Raw genomic sequence first — 7,932 nt, 5'->3', positions numbered from 1 at the left:
ACCAAAGTCATTTTCTACATTCTCTCATCACACTGGCCAGTGAGTTCTGTGGAGACCATGACAATATCTGTCTTGCTATCAAATCCTCAATGCCTAGGTCCATATTTGGCATTTAATAATAACTTAATACTCATCACACTGGCCAGTAAATTCTGTGGACACCGTGACAATATCTGTCTTGCTATCAAATCTTCAATGCCTAGGTCCATATTTGGCATTTAATAATAACTTAATAAGCATTGGTTTATTCTTAATTGATTAATTCTTAGATGGAAATTTATACTTTGAAAACTTAAATTCAAACTCTGGTCTGGTACTAACTAGCAGTATTACTTTTGACAAGTAATTTGGCATCACCAGACCTCAATAACTCATCTGTCAGATGGAGTTAACACTAAATGGATTCTGGGATCCATTCCGGTTCCACAATTCTCGAGTCTTCTGTATGCTTCTCTAGTGTCGTGGAGAATCTATGGCAGGTTTTGTAACCATGAAGCCTGTAATATAAACAAATGATAAAGTAAACATGTTTAGTGGGCAGCCAGAATCACATGGGCTGATTCTATGGGTAGGTTGTCCTTCATTTTCCATTCTCTTGGTATTTTATTCTTCCTGAAGATAGTACCAAAAGTTAGAAAACAGGACTATTATCCTAGTTCCTGCCTTCCACATGTCTTCTTTGTACTCTAATAAAATATTGGAAGCCCAGTAAGTATCTTGGTACAGCCATGTGATAATCAACATGGAATCCTATAAGTAAGTACGATTACCAAGGGAGATTGTTAGAGAAGGCTGTGAGAATTCACAGAAATGGCATAAAAAAAGACAGGACATCTGAGCTCCACCCAAACCTTGCTACCAACTCTGTGTGGGAATTTATGGAAGTCATAAACTCTCAGACCCAGGTTTCTCATTTATAAAATAAGAGGCTAGAATACAATCTCCATTCTCTTTTAAAACCAACATTCAATATTCAGGTTAATGCTCTGAAGAATTCAGTGTATTTGTATATCTAAAGATTTGCTAGCAGAATACACAAAAAATCAACTCCCAGTGAAACCTAAAAACAATGGTACTTTTGGTTTTTTGTTTTTGTCTATCTTATCAGATAGATGACCAAAAGTACCATTGTTTTTAGGTTTCACTGGGAGTTAAATTTATAGAGAGCCATTTTAAGGGCAATTTGACATTAACTGCTAAAATTTAGACTGCGTAGACCCTTTGGATCAGGTACAATACAGAGTGGTAGTCAAAGCACAGTCTTTGGAACTGAACTGTCTGGGCTTGGATTGTAACTTTTTCAATATGGCTTTGGACAATTGATTTTGCCTCTTCATGGTCAGTTTATTGGTATATAATGAAGAATATAATAATAGGGATTATGATGATATCTACTCCATTGAGTGATTGAAAGGGCGAAGTGAGGCAATACACATGTTTTTAAAAACTTATAAATGTACCAGGCATAGAGTAGCCACTTAGTAAATGTTAGTTGCTACTATTATGTCTATTATTATTACTATTATTATTACTGTTATTGATGAATATGTGAACATGTTCACGGAATACATGTTTAAGGATTTTCATTCAATAGAGCCTTCAAGGAAAATAGTAAGAAATCAGCTAATAGATTAATTTGCATTAAGAGTGGAATTAAAATAGGAGAATAAGAGAGGATAGATAACAAATATGTGATGTTAACTCTCACAAAGCCATCCAGGGGGCATAACTGGAGAGAGAAAAGGATGAGGGTATCACTGAGAAATTTATGTAGAAACTCTGAGAAATACTTGGGGAATAAGAAGATAATTCTGTCCATGTGTAGGAAAATGACAATTTAGAGCAGAATGTTGGGTACCAAAAATAGAGAGAAAGGTCATGGGACATTGATTTATTTGTGCAATATCCTTACTACTAAATGTCCTAGAAAGATCATTTCCTAGCTCATGACAAGAAAGATCCAGCAATACTAATACAGTATCTTCCCAGAAATCAGGATGGAAGGTAGATACGTCAAATCCAAAAAGAAAGGGTCCTGCAAAACCAGTGATAATAATAAACCATGAACTAAGAAATGTAATTTTTTCAACTCTCTGTTCCATAAAAGAATAAAGAGGTAAACTAATGACTTATAATATAGCTACATTATTATTAAAACAGGCCTCGGTGATAAGGATGTGTGAGGTCCATGCATACTGGCATGATTTCCAAGACATATTTCAATAGAAAACAAAAACACAAGGCAGAAAAGTGTAGTTAATACACATTATATGAAGAAGGAGGATGAGAAAAATTCAAACACTTATAAATTTCTAAATATTCATAAATATGTATGAAAATTCATAAAATTCTGGAGGGATACACAGCAAACCAGAATGGTGTTTGCATCTGAGAAGCAAGGGATTTGAGAAGTAAATGTAGTGAGAGGTGGGAGGTAGGAGTATTAATTTACCTGTCTTTATAAGTATGTGTGAATTTATTGCAATGCAAACACTTTTATGAATTATTTATAAAATAAAATACATTATTAAGGAATGATCTTAAATAAGAATTCCAGTTGCCTATGGAATTGAGCTTAAGTTGGCGTGTTTATTCTCCTTTTAGACTTTAGTTGATGAGGGAGTTGATTTCATTACAAAGTTTCCTGGAGCTTCTGCTAGCTTCAGCCGATTGTGTGAATAGGTCACATTCTGTGGAGGGCCCCAGGAACATTGTCTTTAAAAAAAAAAAAAAAAAAATATATATATATATATATATATATATAGCATATATATAGCATCATTATAAAGTATTAAATAAAGCCTGAAAGAAGTTGTAAATTGTGTTAATCATTGCTAAATCTATGTAGAACTGTCATGATGGTGATTTTTCTGAAGAAAAATCTATCATCCAAAATTTGATTCATGCATCCACTCAACCTTCCATCCCTTCATCTTTAATAAATGCCCACGGTATGCACAGTAGACAGAATATAACATATTCTGCCATGGAGTGGATAATGCCTGAATTAACATATTGACCCAGTATCTGACATCTCCAAGCCCTGCCTATATCCTAGCTATCCTAGATCCTCATTGTGGATATTGGCTGAGATCTCTGAGGTCACTTAATTTCTTTTTTTTTTTTCTTTCTTTATTTATTTGACAGAGAGAGAGATAGCGAGAGCAGGAACACAAGCAGGGGGAGTGGGAGAGGGAGAAGCAGGCTTCCTGCTGAGCAGGGAGCCCGATGTGGGACTCGATCCCAGGATCCTGGGATCATGACCTGAGCCGAAGGCAGACGCTTAACGACTGAGCCACCCAGGCGCCCGGGGTCACTTAATTTCTAACAATACTTCTCTCCCTCTGTCAGTGTTCAAATCTAAAGCAGGGTGCCCAAGCAGAACCAGAAGACACTTTACTTAAGAAGTTAAATATCTGGGACAATGCTCATTTACCACCAAGTTTTAAAGACCTTGGTTACCTATTTCTAATGAGAAAGGCAACTCTAGCTATAAGAAACCATTTATTTATGCTGAATGTTGATTTACTGATAGGAAACTTTGTCACTAAATTATTCAAAAAATTTTTTCCTGGCAAATGACAGGAAGGGAATTGATGAGTCTTTTCCTTGCTAAAGTATTTGCCTTTTAAAGAGACTACAGACTCTTAATTTTTTCACTGCAGAAGTTAATAAGATAGAATCGCCTTCTGAAAACTCAATAAATAATTTCATAAAATACCTATAAGTTATTCATGGTTGTGTTTTAAGCATGAGTGCAAAGGAATAATTGGAAGATGGCTGTAGTAGGTGGGCATCAGATATAGAGAAGAGAGAATGAGGAGGTTTACTATATGTGACAGAGAACACTCAGATTAAACCTGAGACTGCAAAGCATTAGAATTATTTCTTGTTTGATTGTTCATTTGCTCGTTTTCTTTTGTATTTCTAGAATTTGAAAAAAAAAAGATATTTGCTTTAGAAACTTTTTTTTTTGAAAACTCAAATCTTTCTTTTTATCTGTCCCTGAATTTTTGTTTCTCCAGTCTTTCTCTCTCAATAAGCAAGTATTTGTTACACATAAATATGATGTCAGGCACAGAACTATGTGGGGGGAGCAAGATAAAAGCATGTCATAATTAATAACGTACTGTCACATCATCTCTTTCCATGACACTCAGCATGTCAATGGTGGATATTAAGGAAGCAGATTATGGTTAGTTCAAGACTATAAACAGGGAAAAAAATACATAGACAAAGGTCAAAATTTTGTGATATGAAGGCTTCCAATATGCTAACTTTCCCTCAAATATTTTTTTCAGACAGAGATGCAAGGTCTTAAATAGTAAAAAACTCCTGTTCTTTTGATTTGATAATTGATTGAACATTTGTCTCTTAAGGATCTACTTTGCACACAAGTCTATGGGGGCTGAAAGGATTACGTGGACCCAATTTTTGCTTTCTAGGAGCAATCTGAGCCAATTGATACACATATGTTTGATTCTTCTATGCAAAGCATAGAAAGCCATTAATTTGGGGGATATGAAAGTTTCAGGAATCTTTTGCCCTGCTTTATTTTTTGTGCCTAATAGTCTTATAGAATATTCTTTTTCCCTGAGATTCTCTTAAGAAGCCCTTGAGAGTTTTTGTGATTTGCCTAGAGTTTGGACTGAAATAGAAAACAAATCAGAACATCACAAACATTAAGAAAATGTACCTTGTATTGTCACATCTCTCTGTCTCTGTTCATGGAGTTTTCCCAGAATGGTTTTTCATTCCACTTTTCCTTACTCTAGGTTATTTCTGTATTTTAAATGCTGTCTGTTGTCCAAAGACAATGAGAATAAATTCTTTCTATAAGCTCCCGTGGATGGAAGCATTGCAACGAGAAACACCCGACATAATCCTGGCTCTTTAGGGGCGCCTGGGCTGCTCAGTCAGTTAAGCATCTGCCTCAGGCTCAGGTCATCTGGAGCCCTGGATGGAGCCTCGCACTGGGGCGGGGCAGGGAGCCTGTTTCTCTCTCTCCCTCTGCCTTTCACCCAACTTGTGCTCACTCTCTCTCAATCTCTCTCTCTCTCAAATAAATAAATAAAAAATTAAAAAAAAAATACTGGCTCTCTAACTGTGGGAGCTTCAGCCTGTTCCCTAACCTCTCTAAGCTTTAGCTCATTTTTATGAAATATGGGGTTAATAATATCTACCTCGAAGTGTGCTGGTAAGGATTAGAAATTGCGCAAGGCAGATCTGCCATTCAAAATTAATGGTTACCCTTTACCTAGATTTATAACTGGCCCTTATGTCATTCCACCATATATTCCAGTTCTTTGTGGACCCCCCACCCTGACCCCAACACTGCTGAAATGTCCTTGAGATTAGGGACCATTTTTTTCACTTGTTTAATCCTCATAGTAATTAAAATCTGTACTTTGCAACTTCAAAAATACTTGTTGATGGGTCATGATGGGTATCATCAAATTTTATCTTTAACGAGAGAGAATACAAGTAAGAAAATTTCATTATAGATTAAATTTTTCAAATGTTTATTGAATTTGTGTTATCTCCAAAGTACATCTGAAAACATAATCAGGATATATCACTAAATCAGAAAAGGATCATATACATGGATTCTGAGTCTGAATTTGAAAGATCTAAACACTTGCATAAGTTATTCCAATAAAGAGAAAATGATCAATGGTCTGGTAGAAGATTTCGCTAATTAAGTACTGGGGTACAGAAGAGAAAAATGTTAACTCCAAGCTGGGAGATTTAGGTGACTGTTTTGAAAAACAAAAACAAATTTACTAAATGTCTATTTATGCCAAATACTAGAGCCACCATAAATTGAGCATGTACTGTAAACCCAAACACTTTTTATTTACTATCTAAGTAATTCCACACAATAACTGTATGAGATAGGAACCATGATCCCCATTTTACAAATGAGGAAATTGAAATTAATTGCTTAAGTTCATATTCTTTTCAGTGGCCATGAGATGAATCCTTACAGACCAAGACTAGAATGAAGATTTAGAGAAAAACGGTCTAAGAAGCCTTAGGATCTATTTGTGTTCTCTGCTGTTTAGTCCAGGTTGACCCAGGTTAGAAGAGTCCCCACAGCTCCATGGGGTCCAGCCAGCTCTCTAGGCCCTAAGGATTCTAAATATGAGTTTGGGCTTAACTTGACAATATTATTACTTTCCACCTGTGTTGTTTTTATATACTCCTCAAAAATAAAGAGTAGTGGAGAATTTAGTGGTTTAAGATATGGGAATAATCTCCATCAGGTTCCATTGGAGACACTGCTCATGTTTAGAAATGTGATCAGGGTATGATCCCAAAGCAATTGGGAGACCAGTATTCATTCAGCCATGATGGTTGTCATTGATAAGGAATATTGAAGAATGGAATAGCCTCAGTTACTTAAAAGAATTTATATAGTTTTCCCATGTCTATAATAGAGCCAGGAATATCAATGTTCTTTCCATTTCTTCTCTCTCACTTCTCTTACCTTACTTTTACATACTACCTGTAAATAATAATACATACCTTTATATCTCTCTCCAAATGTCTTAGCATCTATGTAAGTTCTGTATGTTTGAAGTCTACCATCAATTTCCATATTGGATTTTTTTTAAGTCATGCTTAAAAAAATCTAACATTTTATGTTCCCACAAGTATGACTCAAAAGCTTGTTTGGACATGATTCAGAATAATTTGTTTATTGCTATGTGTCAAAATCTTTACTCAGCTGATCTGAACTTGGAAGTATTTTCTTTCAGTCAAGCAAGATCCTTGATCTTAAAAAGATGACTTTAAGTGACTTATTTATATTTAATGTTTATTTATAACTATCTTAATACTTAAAAAAATATTCTCCATTCTTGTCCTTCACCGCCACAAATGATAATAAATAATTCCTCATTCACATAGCTCCTTTTTCCAGGCCAGTACCCCAAAGCTAAACCAATGAACCAGGTAACTTGGCCACAGCTGTTGGAATAATGAAGGTCAAACTGTTGCTAAGTATTAGCTAATTTAAAAAGAAAATATTAGCTAATTTAGAAAGAATATAGTGGTATGAGTGCATGTGTGTGTACATATATATACACATTATATACCTGAATGACCACATGACCAGTTGTACATTCTGTACATGTTTGTTTTAATTAAGATTAATTTAATTATAGGGAACTGAATCCCCTTGAGCCACTTAAAAAGAAGATTCAGAGAATTTATGGTAGAGATGCAGGAGGCACAGCTGGACCTCACAGGGCCAGTGGAACCAGAAATATCAGAAATGGTCTGTCTCCTTCTCCCCGCCCCCTTCCCTCCCCCATCCTCTTCTCTTCTCCCACCCTTCCCTCTCATGATTTCTTCTATGCTTTGACATGTGTTTTCTTCATTTTTTCCCCCTATCAACAGGTAGAGTTTTTCTTCTGTCATTACAAGGTCCAATCCAACCCACTCATCTCTTTGCCTGGAATGTTAAAATCTCTTTTTCCTTTCCCATCCACACCCATAACTTCATCCACTAAATTCTCCTTTGCTTTTAGGTCCAGTTCAGATATTATCTTCCCCATACAGTTTCACCTGATTGTCCAGCTGAAAGTAACCTTAAACTTTTATGAATTTTCAGTGCACTTTATCTTTCATCTCCTATAGCGGACATCATTTTTATACTAAATGTGCATCCTGGCTCTCTTTCTAGAAATCAGACATTGACGATGTCTTACACGTGTTTGGATCTTGCCAAATAAAAACCGACCACTGACCTGCTTTGTTGGAATTGTTCTGTGTGACCTTAGCAGACTTCCCAAGACCCAATGAGTAGAGGTCAAAGGGAGATTGATTTCTGCTCAGTAAGTAGGAAAAAATAAAACCCCAAACTATCTATAAGTACTGCCCTCCAAGTGTCCTCTCAAAAGCCAGTAGGAGCCTTAAAATAAGGAG

The sequence above is a fragment of the Mirounga leonina genome, unplaced genomic scaffold (genome assembly GCF_011800145.1).
Source record: "Mirounga leonina isolate KUSES-001 unplaced genomic scaffold, KU_Mleo_1.0 Mir_172, whole genome shotgun sequence".
Classification (NCBI taxonomy): Eukaryota; Metazoa; Chordata; class Mammalia; order Carnivora; family Phocidae; genus Mirounga; species Mirounga leonina.
This window is presented reverse-complemented; position numbering follows the sequence as displayed.